Source organism: Rhinolophus sinicus, linkage group LG13 (genome assembly GCF_036562045.2).
Source record: "Rhinolophus sinicus isolate RSC01 linkage group LG13, ASM3656204v1, whole genome shotgun sequence".
NCBI classification, from domain to species: Eukaryota; Metazoa; Chordata; class Mammalia; order Chiroptera; family Rhinolophidae; genus Rhinolophus; species Rhinolophus sinicus.
The window spans coordinates 31,749,112-31,775,419 of record NC_133762.1 but is presented as its reverse complement, the minus strand read 5'-3'; the positions used below and the strand labels follow the sequence as shown (position 1 = coordinate 31,775,419).

The following is a 26,308-nucleotide window of genomic DNA, read 5'->3' as shown; positions in this document are numbered from 1 at the left end:
CCCCACCACTCCCACTGCTGATTGCATTTGAAATAAGCATGAAAACGCTACTGTTGTAAGCCACTGAGATTTCAGCAGTGTTTATCTGTTACAGAAGCTAGCATTTCTCTCAGTAATACAGGCTCAATTTGGATCGTTGGAGAGAAAGGGGAAGGACTTCAGTGGTAAAGAAGAAAATTCACCCAAAAGCCTGCACTGCACTAGGATCTCTCATGGCCTGATGACACCAGCTCCATTTATATGCACTTTCCTCTTCAAAGTACTGAAAAAAGCACTTTATCATCTAACACAACCATCATCATCATCATTCTGTTGTTGGTGGTGTTGTAATTACCAGTTTACAAATGAAGAAACAGACTTAGAGAAGTTAAGGTACGTCCAAGGTCCCACAGCCAGTAAACGGAGGAGCCCAGCCTGGACCACAGGACCCGTGACTCAGAGCCCAGTGGCATTTTCACACCCGATCTCTCAAAGCCACGTTCTAGTGCTACAGCGGAGCTACTCTCGGCTGAAGTACAAGGCTGCTGGGATGAAACAAAAAAGCTAGGCAGGCTGACAGAACTGGTTACAGGCAGGTTGTGGAGGACTTTATAAACATCAGACCGTGGAGGGTAACTTTCATTCAATAGACAATGGGGAACAGTTACCAGCCTCCACTTTCATGCCTCACAGCAGTAATTTTATACCTTCACCTCTGTCTGCAAAGACGAGACTGCTCCATCTCCCCTTGGCTAGCAGTTGTTGCCAAAGGTTCACTTCACAAAGAAAACAGAAGCTTTAATGAGGGCAAAACTTCCGGCGCCTATCTCCTATAGACATAGCTGCGTCCCCAAACAGCCCCTGCTTCCCACAGCAAGTGAAAGCAGCAGCCCTCCTCTGGCAATGCTACTGCCCACAATGTGCGAGCCCGTCCATCCACGGAGAGAACGTGATCAATCACTGTCCTCGCTCGCCCTTGGATCTCTGCCTTCCTCCTTGCTTCAGGCTCCGTCTCTTCAGCCTCTGAACACGCTCGAGTCCCTTCTGCCCAAAACTCACCCCTCCCCAGGAAGCCCACCGCCTCTCATCCTCATACTTCCTAACTGAGCTCCTTTAAGAAACAGCAGCAGCAAACACGCATCTCCACTCCATCACCATGGGTTCTCCCTATTCCACTCTCTGTAATGTATTATGACACTGAAACTGTCACCTCTAATGATACTACGTAGGAGCTAAGCTCAATGGACATACATCCACATTTCTCTCTACTCTCTATGGCTGCACTCCCTCCTTGAAATTCTCCCCTGCCTTGATTTCCATACCCCCACTCCCCTGAGCCTCCCGTCTGCTCCTTGGTTTCCTTTACTGGCCTCTCTTCCTCCACTTCTCCCCTAAATGTAGGTGTTTCTTGAGGTTCCATCTTGATATTTCCTCTTACTTTACATATCTACTCTCTCTGTTTGAAATCATCCGCAAACGTAGCTTCAACAGACAGCTACACACTGGTGACCTGAAAACACATCCCCACTGTCCAGACCACTCGTGGGAACTCTCCATACCTCGGTGACCGTGACCTGCCGGTATCTCCATCTGGGTTCCACAGGCACCTCAAACTCAACATGGCTAAAACTACACCGAGCATCTTGCTTACCACACTGGTTCCTCCTCTTCACTGATAACGACAGCATTTGTCGAGTACGATATCAGTCTGGATTCTCCAGAGAAACAGAACCAATAGAATGAATGTGTGTACTCGTATGTATGTATGTATGTATGTATGCATGCATGCATGCATGTATGTATTATGTATGTATACACACAAATTAAGAGACTTATTTTAAGGAATTGGCTCACGCAACTCTGGGGACTGACAAGTCTGAAATGAAATCTGTAGGGAAGATGAGCAAGCTGGAAATTCAGGGAAGAATTAATGCTGCAGTCTTGGGCTCATCCCCCCCCACTCAAATGGAAACTCCGGAATCAGGGTCTGGCCCTCTCACCTCAATATCTTCAGCACTGTGTACAATGCCTGACAGGCAGCAGAAGTTCAATAAATGCTGGCTAATCGCCAACCAGATATAAAGTGAAATGCTGTTGAATGACAATGGGACAAAAGGATGTGGGAGGCACTGAATCATGAGGAGGAAGAACCAGGAAACTTGAACGAGGGCTGTGCTATAAATCGACATTCTGTGGCGTTTGTTGGCCAGAACTACCCAGCCACTGATGGAATGAGGACCGTCACATACATAGGAGCATATCCTTTCTAGTACTTTATTGGAATGTCTCAACAACCCTGTGAGGTTGGCATAAGAAAGAAAAGGCCACATTTTATGAGTAAATTGAGGTTCAGAAAGACCAAACCTTGTGCAGGTTTCTAGAGGAAATATCTACAATGAAAGGTCTTAGTTCCTCAGCGATATGCAGGTAAGAGAGACCACAAAAACAACAGAAGGTCGGAACCAAAAAGGAACCATGAAATTCAAAGCTCCTAATGTACCTAAATCTGCAAAAACTACAGGTTATCTTCTAGTATTCACAAAGCATACTTTTTATTGTGTTATAATTGTGGCTCAGATCATGTTTTGTCTTACTGCACTCTAATTCCATTGTATGAATTAGATTATTAGCATTACCACATACCCATTGTTGCAGTAATAAATTTCTGTTTACATAGTAAATACCTAGAAGCACCATTTTTTGAAATAATGCCAGTATGTATTAAATCTACAGTTCTTTAGGGATGACTGAGTTGCCTATATTAACCCGAGGCACCAAAATGTAGCTAGTTTCCTTATTTATTAACAAACATTACAATTAGTGAAATATTAATAATATTTAGTCCAAGTATTGTGTTTGGTGACTCGGAAGCCGTGGCTTACTGGACACTCTCCATTAGCTACTCCTATTAAACAAGGCAGTTGCTGATCACCCACCTATATTTGCATATATAGTAACTTGTCCTTTTCAAAGCTCTTTTCTGTGTAGTGTCATTTAAGTATTATAAAAGTCTTATGAAACTTTTTAAAAGGTGTTTCATTCCACTTGACGGAAAACAGAGGCAAATGCCTGAGGTCATGTAATTGATAAAAGGCAAAAGCAGAACTAGACACCAGGCCTTTTTGCCTCCGGCCCCGTTATTCTGTAAATCTATCGTGGCTTCCTGGCCATGGAGCTACCAGACTGTACGTGGCACCAGGCCAGAGAGAGTCAGAAATGAGACGGTGAGTGTTCAAGAGACCCCCTAACCTGGCAGACTAGTCCTTTCCTATCCAGGCCTCAGCATCACTTAGGGCTCCATCTGCCCCCAATTCCTAAAGTACATACCCACGTCTTACTTGCTCCCACTGGTGTCTAGCATAGCACCTGATACTAGGGTTTCCAGGTGGGAATTCCTGCCCATTCTCAGGAATTTTTTTTGCTTTCCCATTGCTAAATCCCGAGATGTAAACTGTTTTCTGTTCTCCACGATGAATCGTTTCCACAAAGTGACGGCTGATACTACCAACCACCTGGGTTCAAGGAGCCAATCTTCCCAATTTCCCGACCAACTTTTCTCAGGATTCGGGAGCGGGAAAGCGAAAAAAATTCCTCAGAACAGGTGGGAGTTCCCGCCTGGAAACCCTACGTGACACACAGTCGGCATATAATGTAAGTGCATTACTGGTGAGAAGCTGAATTCTTTTTATTAGAGCAGCTTTAGTCACCTCCATGGTTAAATGAGGCATACAGCATTGCCAAATATCTTGGCTTTTAAATGCTATTGGCATTATCAGGAATAAACAAAAAGGGAAATACTATCTTTTCATAACTGCATGTGTTGGTTCCCAAGGAGATCAGAATTCTGAGCCAGGGCCCCATTTCAGCACAAAAGGTAGCAAGTGGTATGTTTTTCAGCTTCCTGAAAAGTGTTGTTTTGATGGGGCCATTGGAAGACAGAAAATAGAGCCTTAGCACGGGAAAGGAGAAACGGCAAGGTGGCAGGTATAACAACCAGCATTTGCAAGGCTGGCCCAACGGTGCAACAATAACTAACCTACCACGGTGAGACTCGGGATCACTGAAGAAGTGAGGATGCACCCGGAGAGCCACACAGCAGCGAGAGAGAAGCCACTCTGTGGCAGTGACACACAGCTCTGGGATAGGATAAGCCCAGAAACAAACATACAGAAGCTTCCTTCCGGCAGAAAGAGAAATCCTGGGCCCGGCTTTGCAGCCTTCCTGTAAAAATGGAAAACCCTCTTGCTTAGCTAGAGTAAGGGAGAAAGAACAGGAGGAGCCGGCCTCCTTCAGTTTATTACGGCCCCAGCCCACAGGGCTCTCCTACCTTCACTGCCCACCATCCCTGAGAAAGAGACTCAGAAATGAGACGGTGAGTGTTCAAGAGCCTCCTAACTGGGCAGAATATTCTTTTCCTATCAAAGGCCTCACCACAACACGTAGAACTCCATCTTTCCCCAATTCCTAAATCATATACCCACACCTATACCTTCCACTATCATTCTGATTTTCTGTCATCACCACAGCATTATATTTCCAATTCTCTTGGGAGTTGAGACATTCACTATGATCCTGAGATGATTTTTAAGGGCTCCCAGGAAAGCCCTTGTCCACCATACATTCCTAATACTTCATATGGTAATTACAGAGACAAGCTATCCAAAACAATTGAGGAATGAGGCACCCTGGACAAGTGAGTCATTTAGCTCACTCAAAGCTAATTCATTAAGCCCCAAAATATTTCTGTAGTCTTGCTAAAATAAATGCCTTAGCAAACAGAGAATATCAAATATAATGGTTCAAAATTCTACCCAACCTTCAAGATGCAGTCTGATTACAAACACTCCCTGAAAGCGTGCTCCAATGCCCTCGTCACTTCTATCCACCACCAGGAGTAACCTCTCTTTCGTCTGTGAGCCTACACTTTGATTATACCCTGTTTCCCCGAAAATAAGACCTAGCCTGATCATCAGCTCTAATGCATCTTTTGGAGCAAAAATTAATATAAGACCCAGTGTTATATTACATTACATTATATCATATCATATCATATCATATCATATCATATCATATTATATTATACCAGGTCTTATAGTAAAATAAGACCGAGTCTTATGTTAATTTTTGCTCCAAAAGATGCATTAGAGCTGATGGTCCAGCTAGGTCTTATTTTCGGGGAAACACAGTACGTCCTTCGCAGCACTGAGCATAGTCTACTTGAGGTTAGAGATTTAAATACACCTAGTCTAACTTAAAAAAAAATAAGTTCCTTGAGACGAGGGACCCTCTTTTTTAACCCCAAGGGGCCTGGTACACAGCAGGCATACAAATACTTCACAAATGGAATACTCTTAGCAATTCAAGCATTAGAAAGAACACCGTAACACAGCAAAGCCTTCCAGGGTTCCTGAGCTCCGTAGGGCGGGAAAGTCTGATATTAGAGACCATGTTACTACCATCAAAATACTCAGGGGCCTCTGGCTCAGTATTTCTCAGCTTTAGAAGAAAATGTTTTACTAAAAGGGAAAAATACTCTGAATTCCTATTTTCTTCTAAAATAGAAATACTTTTTAAAAAATCTCAGCTTGCAAACTGAAAGTTCTGGTGGAGTTCATTGCTAAATCTCCACTGCCATTTTCTGTGAAGTTGGTGCAAAAGTAATTGCGGTTTAAAAGGTTAAAAAATGACTACAAAAACCGCAATTACTTTTGCACCAACCTAATAGGTCTCAAGATGTGCATTCAAGCGGCTCCCTGCCGTTCACCAAGGAGATGAGACAGCGCGTGGAAGGATGTGGTAAGTGACAGGAATATAACCGAGACGCTATGCCATGTTTGGCACCCAGTTCACCAGCTTGAACGCCAGGCTTCTCAGGACTAGCAGCGCTAAAAGGAAATAAGAAATGGAGCGCGTGCTAGAGCAAATCAAGTTTTAGGCTCAAGGGCCATAGCAACCACTTCTACAACTTCCCTTTCCCAATGCTTTAGTGTTTGGGTACGACAGGCCCGGTGGTAAGTATAGTTTAAGCATTCGAAACACTGCAAGTCAAACTCAAAACCTCCTTCCTACCAATAGGGGGTTCTAAGTGGTCAGCCAAGAAAGGCTAACTCCAAAGCTCCCCGCCCCCAGCAGCTCTTCTTTTGCAGGATTCCTCTTCCTTGCCATGAAAAGGAACAGAATTTTCTTGGTGAAAATAGGGGAATGGGATGGTGGGGCTACTGGTACCGTGATATTAAGTATCTAATCATGTACATAGTCCCGTGGGATAATAACTGCTCTTGTCTTTGGCTTGTCATTGAGTAAATTTTTTTTTTTTTAAATGAAGAGTCACAAAGTTTATTTGAAAATCTGTAATTATAATGGGACATTCTAACATATTTTCTCAGGAAATGAAAAACAATATTTGTTGGCATACAAAAGCTTAGAAAACAGTATTTTTATGAAACACCTATAGAAGTGTACATTTGACCAAAAAAATCCCTTTTAATCACATACTTTTAATCACAATCAAGTATCATTGAAAACATACCGAGGGATGACATTCAGCTACAGGTAACGGGACATCCAGAGTCTTCCTGACAGGAGGCAGGGCTGGTCGAGGCAGCCACTGCACATGCAGCCGACACCCCCCCTCACCCCCCCCCACCGTTTTCCTTGTTGAGTGCAGCACTGTGGGGGCCATGGTGAATCAGGAAAGCATCCTCACTAGCACTGTTAGCGCATAAAGGGGTTTCCTATACGAATTAGACCTTACATGCATATCATCTAGAGAAGAGGGGAATCTGACAGAGGCATAAGAGTCTGAACAAGCTTCCTGGTGAACACCAGAGGGCTTACAGAAAACTACAAACTCTGATGGATCTTTGATGTGGAACTTGTGAAGAAATCAGTGGAAAGCTACACCTCTCAGACAATAAATACCAGACAGTTGGCAGTGGTTTTAGGGTGGTCTTGATTGGAAGGTCAAAGAATCCAGATTATGGGTCAGAAGATGGTGTTCCCCTGGCTACTATGTGTCTGTGTGTCTGTCTGAATGGTGGCTCCAAAATCTGACTAATACCTTTTTCGTTTTTACCTTCTAAAATCTCATGCAAGTGTGGCTATTAATGAATTCTAACATGGAACTATAAAGAAGGCGGATTTTAGAAAATCAAGTTCCTAACATTACCGACGGGGGAGAATATCTCCAACTCTAGATTTTGTTGCCCTCATCTTAAACCAAAATCTATCCACCAAGTGCTAGTCAGAAGGAAGGACAAAAAGCAAAGGGCTAAATATGAAAATAATAATTTACATGAAACTATATTCTGTCATAAACTTGCCATACATAAAACTTATTCCAACTATTTGTCTGGAAAATAGAAAAAGACTCTTATACCCCTTACCCCCACAAAGGAGCTTTGTCAGAGCGAAAGATAGAACATATGTGATGGACCAGGGATATAAAAGACTGCCACAAGGTCACTAGGAAAACCCAAACACCAAACTATCCTTTTCCAATGGCCCCTTAACACAGAACAAATAAAACTTTTAAAGAGGTATTTAACTTAACTGCACATAAAAATACACTTCAATTCACCCATGGATCTAACAGGCTTCAAAATGGAGAAAAATATTAAACGTTTTAAGGAAAAGACACTGCCTATTAATCTTATGTACTATTGTTGAAAGACAACTCTCAGAATTCTCCCATGAATATTCACTTCTGAAAGTAATTAGTAGAAATCCACAGTCCAATGATGTACTATAAACAGAAGTTCAATAAATACAATATATTTACAACATGAATAAGAACTCTTTTATGTTGAAAGCTTTCTGGCACAATATACATGGATTAATGTCTATTAAGTTTTCTCATATTACTTATATTTCTATTTAATTTCCATTAGGAGTCCTCACATGAAATGGTGTGTGGGCCAATTAAAGTTTTTCCCATGCTATTTATATTTGAAAAGTTTTATCCAGTGAGTCCTTCCATGTGTTGAAAAGGAACCAGGATAACTGAAGCTTTCCCCCAATTCTGCAATTTTATATGGTTTCTCTCCAGTGGGCACTGTCGTATGTCTTCGAAAAGTTGTGTGATAAATGAAGGCTTTCCCACATGCCTTACAGTCACAGGGTTTCTCTCCAGCGAATTTTCTTTCATGTCTTCAAAAATTTGGTACCATGTGAAGGCTCTTCCACATTCCTTACATGCACAGGGCTTCTCTCCAGTGTGAGTTCTTTCACGTTTGGGAACCTAGAACTGCACGTTTTACCACGCGGCTTATGTTCACAAGGTTTCTCACCTGTGGGAGTCCTCTAATACATTAGGCTTTACCACATTACATATCACATAATATATGTATGTTTACATACATTAGGTTTCTCTGCAATGTAATGTGAGTTCTTTTATGTTCTCAAAAAGAACTAAGACAAGTGAAGGCTTTACATTTTCTACATTCATAGTGTTTCTCTCCTGTGTGAGTCCTTTCATGTGTTTGAAAAGTTTGAGCTCTATAGGCTTTGCCATATTGTTTACATTGACAGAGCTTCTCTCCATTGTGGGCTCTTTCATGAATATAAAGTGAAGTTGAAGAACTGAATGTTTTCCCACATTCCCTACTTTATAGGTTTTCTGTCCATTGTCATTTCTTTTATGTTTTTTCAAAACACTGGAGATAACAGAAGGCTCTCCCACACTCATTACATTTGTCTGGCTTCTCTCCATAGTTCGGATACTCATATGGCTTGTGTCCAGTTTGATATCTGATGTGCATATTTTGGAATGAATGATGCAGATTTTTCCATACACACTGTATTCCCATGGTTTTACTCCAAGAAGTTTTCTTGTTCAGATTAAGATGTGAAATAAGGCCGAAGTTTTCTTCATATTGACTACCCTCTTTTCCATCACACACTCTCTCTGCCATATAACTTCATTTCTAGATTTCCTGGATTTCCCTGAGTCCTTCCTATGTAGATCCCAACGAGAGGCGATGAGACAGCCACCAGGGCTGTGAAGGACAGAAAACACCCGATCCTGAGCTCGGTTGGAGAGAGAAGGGAGTAAATGGTTTTTTAAATCCAGTATCTTCAGAGACAGAATTGTGTCACATAAGTTAATTTTAGGGATAACCAAAGCGCTAAAACGTGCAAGCTTATGAAGGAAAGCTTTCTAAATTGCATTACTTCCTTCTCAGCCTTTCTGAACTAACTAAACCATAATTTGACCTATTCCTGTTGAACAAGATAATTATGATTAATTACTGTTTTCAGAGACCACTGAGGCTAACAAGACTGTTTCCTCTACAATGAATGTCCCCCGACTGCCATCCTTTGAATTACTTTGTATAGCGTTTCTGCCTCTGTCATTACCAGCTGTCTCTTCTTGTTTTTGTCAGTATATTTGTCTCTAATAGAGGCTCCCTTAATTCATACCTTCTGATGTCAGATAGACCTGGAAAAGCAATCTATTAAAGGACATGGGCAAAGGTTCATTCCCACCAGTCTCACCTTCAGACACAGGCAGTTGGCTTCCAGACCATGTTTTAATCCACTACAGTTGCATTTCCCAAAACTCCCTGATCTGAGGCTCCTGCAGGCTGACCATAACACCTCTTCTTATTGCTGGTACTTCATTTATTGATGACCTAGCACACCTTCCTTCTCGCCACCCCAAATGTCCTGCCATCTTTCTGATGCCTTCTCTGATCGACCACATGGATGGCCCAAAGAACTCTCCAGCCTCTCCGTTACTTGACCTTGACTTCACTCCTTTCCACTGAACGCATTCACTTCAGCCATTCAGGAGGCAAAACCTAGGAGCCGGACACGTCCAATCAATAATTAATTGTTCCAACTCTGACATCTTCCACTCACGTGTCCCTCCCTAACCACACCCTCCTATTACTCCATCAACCCAACACACCCATCCTTAACTTCATCCACACCTCTGGTCCTTCTCTCCTCCCACTCAGCCTAGACACCTTTACCTACCATGTCGTCACTGTCTGGACAATACCTCAGCTCCTCGGTCGCACTGGCCTTCTGCTACCTCTCCCCGTAAACTCCAACCCTGGCTCAGTCCAACTATATGCCTTCTTTGCTCTAAAACCAGGCAGCTGACTGCTACTGGTGTCTCAATCAACCCATGGTCTCTACCTCAACAAGGCCCTTCCTACTGCCTGGAGATCATGGACGTTGCCCGACGGTCACTCTTCCTCTTCCTGCTCTCAACTGTATGTCAAATCTCCTTGTTTTTGCTCTAACTTCTTCCCACTTTTAGCAGACAACCTCACCCTTTATTTCACAGAGATGATGGAAGCCACCAGACTGGTCCTTGCTTATAAGCCATCCCACCAGAAAAAGCAACTGTGCCCAGACATTTATCATAAGGCCCCTGCACCTGTACTACAAGGTCTACTGTTCGCTCAGCTATTTGAAGTAAGCTCCCCAGTGACAATCATTACTGAAGTAAGCAATAATGGTGGTGAGCACCTTTTTGGTGAAAAGTATAAAAATAGCCAAACTTTCAAAAGATCTCTCCATCCTGAGAATCTTTAAGATGAGACAGAGTTTTAAAAAGAAGAAAGGTGTCTTACCTCCAAGCATTTAACAAGTTTACATCTAAACCTAAAGCTGCCATACATCAATAGATTATAAATTCCAAGCCAAATAGTGAATTCCCAGATGATTTTTATAAATGCAAAAGCAGAGTCAGTGAAGCAGTACTGTTATGCTCTCTTTCATTCTTACCCGAACTCTAATTTGTTGGTGGGTCTACAAGTCTTTTCCTGAGGGATTTTTTTTTCTTCCTTATAAGACTAATAGCCAACATGGATTTTTTTTGGTGTATAATTATGTTCCTCACAATGACCCTGTGAGATAGGAACTATTCATTTTCTCCATTTACAGCTGAAAAAAATGAACTTAGACATGTTAAATAATTTGTCCAAAGGCTTGTAGCTGGAAAGTGATAAAAGTAAAAGCAAACACAGAGCCTGAACAGAACCTAATCTGTGTGCTTTGCACACTGGTTATGATCAGAAACTTCCCCGGAAATGCAACATCTTAACCCAAGCATTCTTAGTTTTTATACTCCGATACATGTTTAGAAACACAAACGTGAGGAATTATCAAATATTAATATTACTGCATATTTCACATTCATTCCTACATTTGTATCAGAAGACAGTAATGAGTAAGAGGGACATTTCTACACTCAGATCATGTAGATTCAAATCTCAGCTCCACCACTTTCTTAGCTGTGAAAACTTAAAAATTGCTTGACTTCTCTAAGCGCAATTCTCCCAACTAAAAGTAGAAATGATCATGTAATAACCATCACCCCCTTATTAAGGGTTCTCCCAGGTATTCAGAGATAATGCGTGAATGCACTTAGCAATGGACCTGGCACAAAGTCAGTCTCGAAAAAAAAGTTAGCCGTTACAATAATGATTATCCACAGCACATCGAAGCCCTGCGCCTCCTGGATAGTAGGCAGAGCACCGGGTGCCAGGACCGTACCATCAACAGGACAAGGCCGGCCCTGCCCCCACAGGTCTTGCAGTCTTTTGGGGGAGTAGACATTACAGAAGGAAGCTAACATAAATGAAACACTTGGAATGTTGGTGAAGTGCTAAGCAAGAAATGCACAAGTCCTGAGAGAGGGGGCATTGGGGAGGAAGCCACTGTGGATGGGGTGATCAGGGAGGGCCCCTCTGAGGAGCGACATTTTAGCTGAGACCAGATGGGTGAGAAGGATCTTCCTATGAGGAGGGTAAGCGTGAGGGGCAGGCAGAGGGAAGGGTCCCTACAGAGGAGAAGAACGTGGCAGTACTCCAACCTGACAGAGGCATGGTGAGCAAGGGGCGGAGGTTGGAGAGGGAGACAGAGGCTGGACACCTCAGAATAAGAAGTGGGTGTGGGGCTAAGTGCAGTGGGAAGACCCTAGCAGGGAGGTGGTGCATTCTGGCTTACGGTTTTGGTAAAGTCACTTTGGTTACAGTGGGGAGAATAGGTCAGAAGAAGGCAAGAGTGGAAGCTGGGAGACTAGGTAACCGGTGGGGTCAGTCATCTAGCTGAGAGAGGATGGTGGCTAGATTAGGAGGGTGGAGGAAATAGAGGATTTGTGGGGTTCTGGAGGCTTGGATGTGGGGTGAGGAATCAGGAAGAATCAAAGACGACTTTCAGGTGTCTGCCCTGAACAGTGAGTGGACGGTCATGACAATGAGACAGGGAAGGACTGGGGGTAGGGGGGGAGAGGTGGGAGGGGCAGGCAGGAGGAACACAAATCTGGAAGTTTAAAAAGAACACTGAGAGACCCATCTTGGACCTGTGACGTTTGAGCTCCCTGTGAGGCAGCAAGTAGAGATAACAGGAAGGAGGCAGCTGAGAATGCAAGTCTGGAACCAGAGAAAGAGCCAGGCGGGCAGGGTAACTGAGGACGTCATCTGCATCCAGAGGGTATTAAACTCCTGGGAATAGATGAGATCACTTAGGGAGAGAATATGATGAGAGAAGGGAGGTAATGGAGTGAGAAAAGAGAAGAAACAATAAGAAACCAGGTTGGTAACCTAAAACTGAACAGGGTCATGGAGCTCATAAAAAAAAAACAAAAAAAAAAACACTGCCCCAAATATGTGCTCAAGAAATGCCTGTAGAAAAATTAAAAATAAATTCTTAACACATTCTCTTTAGGCCTTTAAAAGAATAAAAGTTTCATTAGGATTCCCCCCCCGCCAAGTTCTGTATATTTGGGGCATGAGAAAATTTTTTGAAATCATGTTTGGATCATGTTCAGAGGGATCTTTTTGCTTAAGAGCAAAAGCAAAGATTTTTTTAAAAACTCACAAAAATTAAAAGTAAAAGTAACCTACTTGAAATTCAAGCTTTTAAAAAACTTACTCTCATAGTATCCTGCCTGTAAACATTCTACCTTAAGATACAGTTTTTCCCATCTTTATAATGAAAATGCAATTATGTTTTATTACAGATGTCATTTCATCCTGAAAGATGAAACTGGTTCTTTCAAACAGTTCAAGAGTCACATGAGAGATGTAAAATGCTCAAAAGATCAAGGATTTATTTTAAAATGTTAAAAACAAAAACAAAACACTTAAGTATACCTGCTAGGCCATCCAAAAACTGATAAGCAAGGAGTTGAAAAGGATAGAATTGCCAGGAAAATAAGTAAACATAACAGCTACTCCTCAAATGAAAACACATTAAAGCTGTAATTATATCTCTAGGTATCTATTGACATAAAAAACTCACTATGCTCTTGAAGCTTATACTATCACTGAGAACTACCAAATTGAAATCACAGCTGTAAACATAACTGGGATACTTTATATGTTTCAAAGATTTCCAATGTGACACAGGGGAATATGCATAAGAAGGAAAGTCAGTAACATTTGCCAAAAATGTTCCTTCCCTGAATCGTGAAGTTAAATCAAGACTGTAGTTCTTTTTAGGATCATAAGACTCACTTTGTAAAATTCTTCTTCTCAGATATGTAAAGGAGAAGGCTGTCCTGACTTTTAAGGGACTGTCACCTCGTTTCATGGTACTCGCTATCTAAAAGCCAAGGAGGCCACCAGGAAGGTCACATGAATGGATAGATGGATAATGAGCATTCATTCATTCGTCCATTTATAACCAATATTGATTAAGCACCCATACATGTGTCAGGTGCTTTTCTGGGCCCTGAGGTTATTACATCAGTGAAAAAGTCTCACATTTCTAGGTTAATGGGACGGGAGTGGGGAAGAGACAATAAGCCAATGAATAAATAAGCCTGTATTTACCAAGTTGTGGTGAGTGCTATGAAGACAAGTAAGCTGGGTGAGGAGGACAGGGGAATGGAGTGTATTTTACACACAGTGGTCAGGAAAAGCCTGATAAGGTTATGTCTGAGCACAGACCTGAGGCAAGAACCCTGGTATCCAGGGAACAGAGTTCCAGGCAAATGCAAAGGCACTGCGGCTAGCATATGCGTGAAGTTTGTAGGGCACAGCAAAGAGCGCCACCCAGCACAGCTGGGGGTGAGGAGAAGGAGGTAGTCTCGCAGGCCATGGCAGGGACTTCAGATTTTACTTTAAAACAAGAAGATACTGGAGCGCTCTAAGCAGAGGATCTAACTTACTTTTTTAAAAGATCACAAAGGAAACACAAGTTCTTACTCGTAAAAATAAAACAAATAGATATCTCTCATAATCTATTTATACGTGAAAAAATACAATTAAACAATCTTATGCTATAGTAGCATTTTTGTAGGAAAAAAATACTTATCCATGGGAACAGAAGACTAGAAAGATAAATACCAAACTGGTTTACTATGGTTTGTGGGATTGTGGGGGTTTTTTCTTAGGCTTTTCTTTGTTTTTCTAGTTTTCTGCCTTAAACATGAATTACTTTTGTAATTTTTTAATGTTATCTTAAAGGAAAAAACAACAACAACAACATTCCCACCATGAGACTGCCTTAGTCTGAAATCTTACTTACGAAAAAAAACAAAACAAAACATGAAACAGGGGAAACATTTTTCTCCAAAAATTACCCCGCTGCCCCTGCAATGTTTGCCTGTTGGGAAGCACTGCACAAATCAAGCGCTGTTCAAGGTACCAAGGTCAAAACACCAACTTGGTTAATATGTTTATCATTACATAGTAGCTCTGTCCTCTAAAGCAAGTTTGATACCATCTTTCCAAGGCAGCAATAGAAGGCCCTTTTCATTAATTTCCTAAGACTCTTTGATACTACCTTGCTGCTTCTGGATTTTTCCACTGTATGTCTCTTAGAAACAAATTAAGCCCAAATAAATTGTTCCAGCTAATGAAGTGTGCTTTTGGCTCTTTCCCCCGTGGTTCAGAATTATCCGACAAAACACCAAATTGTTTTAGGGCGCATTTTCTCTTAGTTTTGAAATATTGCAATACGAAGTTACTACAAATAAAGAGCATCAAGATAACAACATTTAAAAAATGTATAAAATGGGAACTACTGTAATCCTGTATTAAATTGAGGGTGTGTGGAGGTCTCGTGAATAAATATACTATGTGTTCACATAACACAGATAAAAACAGAAAGGAGTATACCTCCCCTCCCCATCACAGAACAGTTTCTCACAGTGAAGCTCAGGGCAATCACTGCTCAGAAATGCAAACCACGCAGCTCAAAATGATTCAAACTCTCAAACCCTTTCTACCTGAGTACTTCCAACAGGCTTCTCTGAATAAAAATCCCAAACTGGTACCAGGTCTGACAAGCCCCAAACTGCGCTCACACGCCACTTGCGGCAGCCGGGAACCCAGCGCCCAGGTTTACTGTTTTCGCGTGAGCAAACAAGGGTCCCAGGATTCAGGATCCTACTGTACCCCGATGGGTCGAGTCCGGGTTCAGCTGCCTCCCTAGCCGAGCTGACGCTCTTCAGACCACAGGCAGGGGCTGGCCTGTACCCACAGGACCGAATGGGCCCGCGGAGTTAGAGCAAGTGGCTCTGGCCGCCCAGCACCTCCCCCCCCCCCCCACGTCAGTCGGACCGTCCTCCGCGCTCCCCTCCAGCTCTCCGGCGCACACGCAGCGCTTCCCACCCGGCGGACCCTAGGACACGCACCCTCACACGGTCAGGCGGGCATCTGCGGACCCCCCACTTCCCCTCCACAACCCCCTTGTTGCTTTTTGCGCAGCTCTGTGGCCCGGGATGGCTACGCTGACCCCCAAGATCGGTGGCACCACAAGCCCCCAGGACGCCCGCGCCTGGAGCTGGGGGCGGGGGTGATGACAGATGGGCGGAAGGCGGGGTCTCGGGGGGAAGGGGCGGAGCCTCCCAGCATGGGGGTGCTGGCGGCTGACAGAAAGACCCGGGGCAGCGGGCGGGAGGGGTTGGTGTACACTGCGGGCTGGGCCGGGGGTCAGGCGTGGCGGGAAGCAGCTCGCACCAACACAGGGGGCTGACAGGCAGAGACACACACAGACACGGGGGCTGACAGTGGCGGGGGCACACGGGGCTGACGGGCCGCGGCGGGCGCTCACCTGGCAGCTGCGGCGGCGGCGGCCCCCGTAGCTGGGCCGCTCTCCCTGCGCTCCGAGCCTCCCTCCCGGCGGGTGGCCGGCCGGCCGGCGCAGGCCCCGCTGAGGCGGCGGCGGCGACGCCGGAGCCGCGGACTGCTGAGCGGCGGGGACGCAGCTGCACCAACCGACTCCGGGCCGCTCGACTCGGCTCGGCTCGGCGGCGCTCGGAAGCGCTCGGCTCCGCTCGGCCCCGTTCGGCTCGGCTGGGGCGTGGCCCGAGGCCCCCCGCCCAAGTCGCCTCTGGCGCCCGGGGGGCGGGGCTTTCGTGCGGGCGCGAGCCCCCTGACGTCGCGGAGAGCGGACCTTGTCCCGGGCGCATGCGCGGGCGCCGGTCATGCTTTTACCCATGTGGAACCTGAAGGGGGTGGGGAAGAAGGGGACGGGGGCGGATGCTGTGGCCCCAGAGGTTCCCGGCTTTTGTACTCCATATCCTGGTCTTTCTAGAGGACCACCTAAGCAAGGCCACGCCAGGCTACACTTTCAAAAGGATGTAGGCAGGACAGGGACCAGGGGCCAGAGGCCATCCCCTCTCACCCCCTACCCCAGTCTAGTGTTTCCCAGGATGCATCACCTGGGAGTCAGCCTTTCTTTTATCCCACCAACTATTCACTGCAGTTTTGAAGCTTTTCTATTTCCTAACAACAACTTCTGATAACTGCTTTCCTAACATTAAATCTTCAGGTATTTGAGAACTTGAGAGTATCAGTGAGCCGTCTCAGGTACAATAAATAATGCTGTTCTTTCTCCACGGGCTCTATTTGTAACGTGTAATACCTGGGATGGGAGTGGGCCCTTTTCTGAGTTTGTCATACGTTCCAGGCACCAGTTTTGTTATGGAGCCCAAACCTATAGCAAATACGCTCAGTGGTCCCACATTTAGAATTTAGTGATTAATAAACAGCAAGATCTCTGCAGTCTGACATAACTGCGTTGGAATCCCAGGTCTGCATTATCCTGGCAGATTAACAAGTGGCTGAGTGACTTTGTACATGCTATTTAATCTCTCATCCATAAAAGGGCTATGAAAATATTAGTAACCAAGACAATAGGAATGATTGAAAGGATTAATTGACAGCACACATGAAGTTTTCTGCACGGTGCCTGCTGTTCAATAAGTAAGGCTGACTTTAACTTTGGGTTGCATGTAACCTTCAGATCCTGAAAACCAGTGACCATGTATATATATGCGTACATAAGTACTGAGCAATATGTCAAACTTCACATGTCCAAAGCCAAACTGGAATTGCCCGTCAGCTTGCTCCTTTGCCGCCTTCCCCACCTCAGTTAATGTCAATTCCATCCTTCTGGTGGCTCAGGACAAACCACTGGAATCATCCTTGATCCCTCTCTTCCTGTCATATCCCACATGCAATCCAGCAGCAAAGTTCGTCAGCTCTACCTTTAAAGTAGCCTCATTTGAGCCCTCATCCTCTTTCCTAGAATATTGCAATGACCTGCTACCTCTGCTCCCTGAATCCACTCTGCTCTCACAGAGCTTGTTCTCAAGCAGCCTAAGTCAAAACATGTTTCTTCTCTACAGCCTTCAGTGGCTTCCCACCTCACTCACAGCAAAAACCAAAGGCTTTTTTTCAAGGGCCTCCGAGATTCTATATCATCTGCTCTCCTCCCCTCCCCCACCACTTTAACTGCATCTCCTTCCACTCTACCCCCTCACTCCATTCCAGCCACACCAGCTGTCTTCCTGCTCCTGGAACATGCAGGCTCACTTTTACCTCAGGACTTTGCACTTGGTGTTTCTTCCCCCAAGAAAGGTATGTGCCCTTACTCCAAATATCTACTCAAAAGTCACCTCCTCAGGAAGACCTTCTCAGACAACTCTACTAAAAATATCAAATCCCAACCCTAATCACTTGCTCTCCCTTCGTGCTGCTTTATTTTCCCTCATAGCCCTTATGACCTGAATATCATCTGTAATGTCCCAAGGGCAGAAACTTTGTGTTCTAGCATCTGGAACATGGCCTGACATAGTCAGGTACTCAATAAATATTTCTTGAATGAATAAAAGTAGACATGGGATATATTGTTCCAATTAACCTCATTTACTCAAACTTCTGAGCACCTATTCCAATCCAGGTATTATGGGACACATAGATAGACAAGGCACTCTCCTGACCACTGAGAGACTCAGTATTTCAGAGAAGACACCCAGGTAACAAAGTACTTCTGGAGGAAAACACATAACACTAGATAGATGTGCCAACTGCTTTGGGAAGCAGAGAGAGAGACATAATTAATACTATATAGGAGAGTGTGGAAAGGCTTCCAAGAGGAGGTGACATTGGGTTGGGTCTAAAAAATTAATAAGGAGGAGACTCCAGGCAGAGGAAGCAGCATGCACTTAATACCAGTGTCAGGAGGTATGTCACAAATCATGCTTACCTGAGGTTGAAAATTATTTTTCTTTAAAAAAAAAAATTTAAGTAGATTCCAGGTGTTCCCTATAATAATGTCATCTGCACTCACATTCTGATGAGCTTTCTCAAGCAGGAAAGGAACTGCCAGAAGTACAGTTGATACAATAGAATTACAACCTGACTTTATTTTATTGGAATGAGCTACACCTGTGACCTATTTAGGTCAGGGTCCAGAGGCAAAGAACATGTATCAGTTAGGAGTTTGTTGGCTGCAAGTACCAGTAATCCATCAGGCCAATTTAAGGAAAATAAAAGGGGGACTTACCTTAAACTTTTGGGGGAAGAAGGGGAGTTGTCTGTCAGGCCAAGGGGGAGAACCCAGCTGGACTTCTGGATGAATGGGAAGCAGAGCAAGGTTTACCTGTAAGATTCTCTCTGCAAAATTGTTTTCTTTGCTTCTAGATAACACAATGGGAAATATGTCTGCCAACCACTCCCAAGTACATGACACAATTCCAGGTACCCAGAGAAAGACTAAAATCCCTAATCATTCCAATTTCCAAATCCCAGAGAAGAGGCTCTCGTTGCTACAACTTGAGTCAGGTGCCACCCCACTCCCCACCACGGATAATTATGTCCAGCTTACAGATGATGTAGTTCACCAGGAACCCACCTCTGTGGATCAAGATCACAAAAAAGGAAATTGTTGTGAGTTGAGGAGATATTTTAACCATTGATTTCATTTAATGGGAAAATAGAACCATTGATTTCACTTATGGGACAAAACCTGAGAAACATTTGATTGTGACACAGGAGATGATTATTGAGTTTCTGTGTAGTTGGGAGGCCTATTTTTAGGTAACAATCAAAACAGGAAGTTGTTTTTTCCCCCAACAAAAAGTGGACCAAAACTGGGGTGGTCTCCATGAGCCCTCGGTAGTGGGTATTCTGATGACCTCCTGTGGTAGTTGACGTGAATGCTCGCCAACGATTTCAAGTTTGCTTCCCAGACACATGACAGGATTGTGTTATACTTCCTTACAGCTTGGAGTCAGGAATGACCATGTTACTTGCTTTTACTGTAGTCAATAAAGGATGAGTAGAAGTATGTCACTCCCAGGTCCAAATTTTAAGAACTAGCAACAGCAATAGACGATGTTTGAGAGAGTGATCGCTCCATCAGTCTGGGTCCCGAAGTGAGAAAACATGGAATAATGCCCTAGGTGACCCACAGTGGACACGCAGTATAAGCAAGACATAAAGTTTTGCTGTTATGTAAACAAGATTGGGGCTTATTTTTCACCACAGCAACATCTAGCCTATCTTGACAGATGCATTTTCCTGACATCCAGGCCATCTCCCCATTGTACAGCGTTGAGACAATTTGAGAGGGATGGACCCCGTCTCCCACACGTGGGTGTGGACCCTGACTGTTCTAAGCCAGTTGAAGTAATCTCATCCACCTTGTATTGACTGCTCCAGGGATAGCCCTATTACCCCAGCCTACATCTATCAATACCCAACATTCATCTCATCACAATAATTGCATAAAACCCTCACCATCTCTTGGGATGTCAGGAAGGAACCATTTGCTGTTGGCAGCTGTTTTGTAACCATGAGGAGAGCCAGCCTAAAGATGAACCTAACATATGGAATCGGGAAAGGCAGAAAGAATTGAAGAGAAACAGAGCTGGAGCACTGATCAAGGCCCACCTGAGCCCATCTACCAAATACAGTTACATAAATCAATAAATCATCTTTATTTTTTATTTTAATTTGAGTAGGATTCTCTATTATACTTGAAACCAAAAGCATTCTAACAATGGCTGTTTACTGCACAGCTCTGGGTAGTAGACAGTGCTATAGACTCATAGGTGGGAACAAGTCTGAGCTTTGAACTACAGGAAGAGAAGCTGAAAATTCTACCCGATTGATATGACAGCTCTTTTTCAAGAATGAGTAGCATAATGCAGGCGGAGCTCAGAGAAGGAACAGGATGTGGCCTGATGTCAGAGCCTGTCTTCTGCCAGTCCTCACAGCTGGGGTTCTGCTGCTTCCATGTGCAGGCGTAGGCCAGGCCAGGCCAGCCCAGGACCTGAGCCAGGCGAGATGGGCAGGAGCCCCAATCCTCCACAGGGTGGGGCTTAGAGTCACATCTTGTTTTATAAATATGCAGTTTCTGCTGGACCAGAGATGAGCTTGAGTGTCCAGCTCAAGGCATTGTCTGTCCCTACCCACCACTCTCATTCCCAATACATTTGTATTGTGCACCTACCATGTACCTGGCCTTCTGTTAGGTTCTGGGTATGCAGCAGCGAATAAAACCAGAGACCCTCACAGAGCTTCACTCTAATAAGTCAGGCAGACATTGGTCAAGTAATCAAAAACATAAAGCTTACATGGTGCTGGTACCATGAGATCCAGAAATAGGAAGCTCTGGCCTACAGATATTTAGGGAAACAGTAAGTGTGAGATCTAAAGGGGAAAATTGGGGTGAAATTAGATGTATTAGTCTGCTTGGACTGCCGTAACAAAATAACATAGACCAGGTGGGTTAAACAACAGCAGTTAATTTTCTCAGTTTTTGAGGCTGGAAATACAAGATCAAGGTTCCAGCCAATTTGGTTTCTGGTGAGGCCACCTTCTTGCTACGTCCTCATATGGCCTTTCCTCAGTAAGCGTGAGCTCCCTGTGTCTCTTCTTACGACACTAATCCTACTGGCTCAGGGCACAACCCTTATGACCTCATTTAACCTTAATTATTTCCTTACTCCAAACACAGTCACAATGGGGGTTAGGGCTTCACCATATGAATTTTTCAGGGACATATACATTGAGTCCATACCATTAGGTAGATAGGGAAAAGAAGCGTGCTCTCCGTAGAAGGAACAGCACATGCACAGCCTGGTGGCAGTCAAGGGTACATGGCGATTTAAACTGGGTGGCAGTCAAGGGTACATGGCGATTTTCTTCTTTAAATCAGAAGAAACATGAACAATGAGGTTGATAATGGGAGGAGATGAGGTTGGAGAGGTGGCCAGTGGCCAGATCAAGTCATGGTAATAATTTGAGACATCCTAACAGCAATGGGACTTTATGGAATGACCTGAGTAGGGACAACATGCTACGTGGAGAACAGACTGGGTTGGCTCAGAGTGATGCAGGGAGAACAATAATGAAACTGCCTCTAGTGTCCAGGCTCAGCCCGGGCCACATACGTAGGTACTGGTTGGCCTGGTGGAGGCCAAGGTACAGGCCCAAGAAAGAGAACCTACTTCTGGCCCAGGTGAACAGAAGCCTTGGACTGCTGAGTCACCCCCGGTCACATTCTCAGCTTCTCTGTAGTCCTGGCTTCTCCCCTGCTGTGCTCTACCTGGGAGACCCTGTACCATATAGGGCTGGGCCTCCGCAGGGACAGCCCATCCCTGAGGCAGGTTCGGTTTCCCTAGCCCTAGTCTGGCACAGCCTGCCTTCCTCCTTTTCCCACGAAGAACCACAATATAAAGTTCAACAAGCTGCCCCCTGACCCAATACCAATCCAACAACTGCCCATCCCTTCTCCAGACTCCTCAGTGAGACACTCAAGTCTTCAGCCAACAAAACTCTTTATACTTTACTTTAATCAAGGGTTCTGAAGAGCTTTCAGAAAAGATGTGAACGGGAAGTGGTCCATTCCTTTCACAGCTGCAGCCTGGTTTCAAGTCCTTGGAGTGTTCTAGATAACCTCACACTCTGAATACAGATTAAAGGGGTCCTGAAGTGTGAGCATTCCCAAGGGGCCAAGTGAAAAACGAAAAATTTTTTAAATGTTTTTTTTCAAATCTCTTTGGGAAAAGTTTACATCAGTCTAACCTTTACGTTTTTCTACATTTGTCTCAAATGTACTGCAATGCCTAATGGACAGTCAAATATAGCCAGACACAAATGGAGACAAGACACCAAAAGAAAAAATGAGTAAAACAACAAAGAAATAGATTCATAGGGATGCTAAAGGTAGGAGATTATCAGACACAGACCAAAAGCCAACCACACTTATTACATTCGAGGAGATAAAAGCCAAGCTTTGACAAATCAAAATCATGAGCTAATTCTTCACAACCATTAGAATGGCTATTATCCAAAAAAGAAAAGAAAAAGAAAATAACAGGTGTTAGATGTAGATGTGCAGAAATTGGAACCCCTGTGCATTATTAGTGAGAATGTAAAATAATGCAACTGCTGTAGAAAACAGTATGATGGCTCTTCCAAAAAGCAAACATTCAAACAAAACAAACAAACTCATAGACACAGACAACAGTATGGTGGTTACCAGAAGGGAAAAGGGGGAGGGGAAGTATGAAGAGGGTAAAGGGGTTCAAATATATGGTTACGGAAGGAGACTAGACTTTGGCTGGTGGGCACACAATGGTGTATACAGATGGTATATTATAAAGTTGTACATCTGAAACTTATATGATGTTATTAACCAAAGTTACCCCAATAAATTTAAATAAAAATGGAAAAAATGCAAAAAAAAAAAAAAAAAATTAAATATAGACTTATCAAATGATCCAGGATTTCTACTTCTAGGTATACGAGGTCAGACAATTAAGTTTGCAAACTTGTTGCAACAATGTTGCTAACCTTTTTTTGATATCAAAGGGATTATTCATTATGAATTTGTACCAACAGTTAACCAAGTTTCCTATTTGGAAGTGTTGAAAAAGTTGCGTGAAAAACTTAGACAACCTGAACTTTTTGCCAACAATTCATAGCTCTTGCATCACGACAATGCACCAGCTCACATGGCACTGTCTATGAGGGAGCTTTGAGCCAGTAAACAAATAACTGTGTTGGAACACCCTCCCTATTCACCTGATCTGGCCCCCAATGACTTCTTTCTTTACCCAAGATAAAGAAAATATTGAAAGGAAGATATTTTGATGACATTCAGGACATCAAGGGTAATATGACGACAGCTCTGATGGCCATTCCAGAAAAAGAGTTCCAATACTGCTTTGAAAGATGGACTAGACACTGGCATCGGTGCATAGCTTCCCAAGGGGAGTACTTCAAAGATGACCATAGTGATATTCAGCAATGAGGTATGTAGCACTTTCTAGGATGAGTTCACGAACTTAATTGTCCAAACTCCTATACCCAAAAGAATCTAAAGTAGGAACTCGAACAGACATTTGTACACCCATGTTTATAGCAGCATTATTCACAGTAGCCAAAAGGTGAAAGCAATGCAAATGACAATTACCATTATAGGTAAGACGAAAACTCCCAGAATGAAGTATGGAGAGACAAAGAGATAGAAAATATAGGAGAAGGTAAGAGACATACAGGGTACAGTGAGGGTAATGTACAGTTTCATTAGAGTCCCAGAAAGAGAAAAGAGAGAGAATGAGACAGAAGCAATATTTGAAAAGGCAATGTCTGAGAATTTTCTAGAACTTAGGAAAGACATCAAGTCATAAGTTGAAGATGCCAAATAAATCTACACCCAGATACATTATGGCAAAACCATAGAAAACCAAAGACATATCCAGTTGGTCTAATACAAAAGTAATTTGAGTCCCAGAAAAGGAGAGAGTGGAAAGAAAAAGATATTTGAAGAGATTATAGTTGAAATTTTTTCAAAATTAATGAAAGATATGCACAAATTCAAGTTCAGATAATAAATACATGAAATATAATAAATATAAAGAAAACCATATCTTAGACAGAACATAGTTAAACTATTAACAATCAAAGATAAAATCTTAAAAGCAGGGGCTGGCCTGGTGGCTCAGGTGGTTAGAGCAATATGTTCCTAACTCCAAAGGCTGCCAGTTCGATGCCCACATGGGCCAGTGGGCTCTCAACCACAAGGTTGCCAGTTTAATTACTCGAGTCCCGCAAGGGATGGTGGGCAGCACCCCCTGCAACTAAGACTGAACATGGCACCTTGAGCTGAGCTGCCATTGAGCTCCCGGATTGCTCAGTTGGTTGGAGCGCATCCTCTCAACCACAAGGTTGTTGGTTCGACTCCCGGAAGGGATGGTGGGCTGCGCCCCCTGCAACTAGTAACGGCAACTAGTAAGGCAACTGGACCTGCAGCTGAGCTGTGCCCTCCACAACTAAGACTGAAAGGACAACAACTTGAAGCTGAATGGCACTCTCCACAACTAGGATTGAAGGGATAACTTGACTTGGAAAAAAAGGTCCTGGAAGTACATACTGTTCCCCAGTAGAGTTCTGTTCCCGTTCCCCAATAAAAATCTTAAAAAAAAAAAAAAAAAAAAAGAAATACCATTAACAGAGTGAAGAGGCAAGCCACAGATGAGAAAGATTTGCAATGCACATAACTGACAAAGGGTTTATATCCAGAATACATTAAAAAAAAAGAGCAACAGAAAAATGGGCAAGAACACAGTCTTCACTTCACACAAAGAGAATCCAAATGGCCAATAAACATATGAAAGGTGCTTAGCCTCATTAGTAATCAAGGAAATGAACCAGAGTGAACAACTACTACAGACGCAACAGATGGCTAAAAGTACAAAGTCTGACAGTGCCAACTGCTGAGGAGAACTGTTGCTGAATGGACAAGGGGAGCTCTTAACACATTGCTGGGGGCGGAAAGTTATAATCATTTTGGAAAACAGTTTGGAATTACTATTTAAAGTTAAGCATGAGCATTCCTATTACCCAGCAAATATGCTCCAAAGTATATACCTAAGAGAAATAAATGCCCAGGTAGAACAGTAGACCTGTACAAGAATGTTCACAGCAGCATTATTTATGATAGCCTCAAGTTGGAAACAACCCAAAGGTCAATCAGTAGTAGAAGGGATAAATTAATAGGGGTATAGTCACTCAACAGAATGCTATATATCGCACTAAAAGTGAATGGGCTACAGTTGCACGCAACTCTTATAAATAACGTGCAGTGAAAGAAGCCAGACACAAAACACTTAATGACTGCCTTTATATAAAACCCATAACCAGACAAAACTAAACATACCCCAACCCCCACAATCTTTCACCACTTCCTGTACTCATGAGCTACATGAAGAGTGGTAATAAAAGATGGATTTGAAAACAAGTTGGGGAAGCACTCTTTTGTCCCCAGCCACAGCCAGCCCCCTGCTGAAATAGTTCCTGTTTGGAGGGGTGATGAGAAAATGGTCCTGGAAGTGAGCTGAAAAGAAAACAGAAGAGTCAGACATCTCTTCTGTGGGAGTCCATTGTGATGACCTCTGTGACATTTTAATAAAGTCACTCAAAGTAAAGGGACCATAATAACAAATTTCTAGTGTGTTAAACCTTCTTCAGAGACTTGGAGACCATGATATGGAACAACAGGTATGAGCAGTTTCTGAGGTGCCAGGCAAAATGGGGCCACACAGTTTTCACAAGACTCCCAACAACAAACATAAGTTTGGTATATGTTCCTCCAGTTTTTTCAGTGTATCTGAACATTTTTTGTTATTATAAATATGGGATTATATTACACATACAGTTAAACTTAAAAAAAACACAAAACTTAATGTTATGTTAGGTTAAAATTTTAACACATATAGATCTACTTCACACGTTGGGGGGTGATGGATATATGTATTATCTTTATTGTGGTGATGGTTTCATGGGTGTCCACACATGTCAAAACTCAAATGTACATTTTAAATGTGTGTGGTTTATTTTATGTCTGTCATACCGCAGTAAAACTGGAAAAGTATTGTGCTTTAAATCTCTCTTACTATTTTCCCCACTCAGCACAGTAACTTCCATCCAGACTGTTGTGTACATCTAATGCGTAGCCTCTCATTACTGTGTAGAAATAAACTGTAAAACAAGCAGGTAGTTCTCAGCAAAATGAAGTCTGCCTGGGGCAATCCTTCAGCAGCCAATAACGCTATCAATAAACAACC

The 26,308-nt window shown here is 43.4% G+C and overlaps 1 protein-coding gene across 7 annotated transcripts in view; it reads right to left on the bottom strand.

The window, feature by feature from the left end:
• The window catches only part of ZHX3 (zinc fingers and homeoboxes 3), a 134,472-nt gene that overhangs the window by 101,818 nt on the left and 6,346 nt on the right, over positions 1-26,308 (bottom strand). For 3 of the 7 annotated variants that reach the window (XM_074317287.1, XM_074317286.1, XM_074317281.1), the window contains exon 1: positions 15,997-16,324. The exons of 2 other annotated variants lie outside the window; for them this stretch is intronic. The gene's annotated coding sequence lies outside the window, so the exon portion shown is untranslated. Of the gene's footprint in view, positions 1-15,169; positions 15,314-15,338; positions 15,452-15,996; positions 16,325-26,308 lie in introns of those variants that run through there. 2 more of the 7 variants (XM_019749024.2, XM_074317282.1) reach the window with 2 other exon arrangements.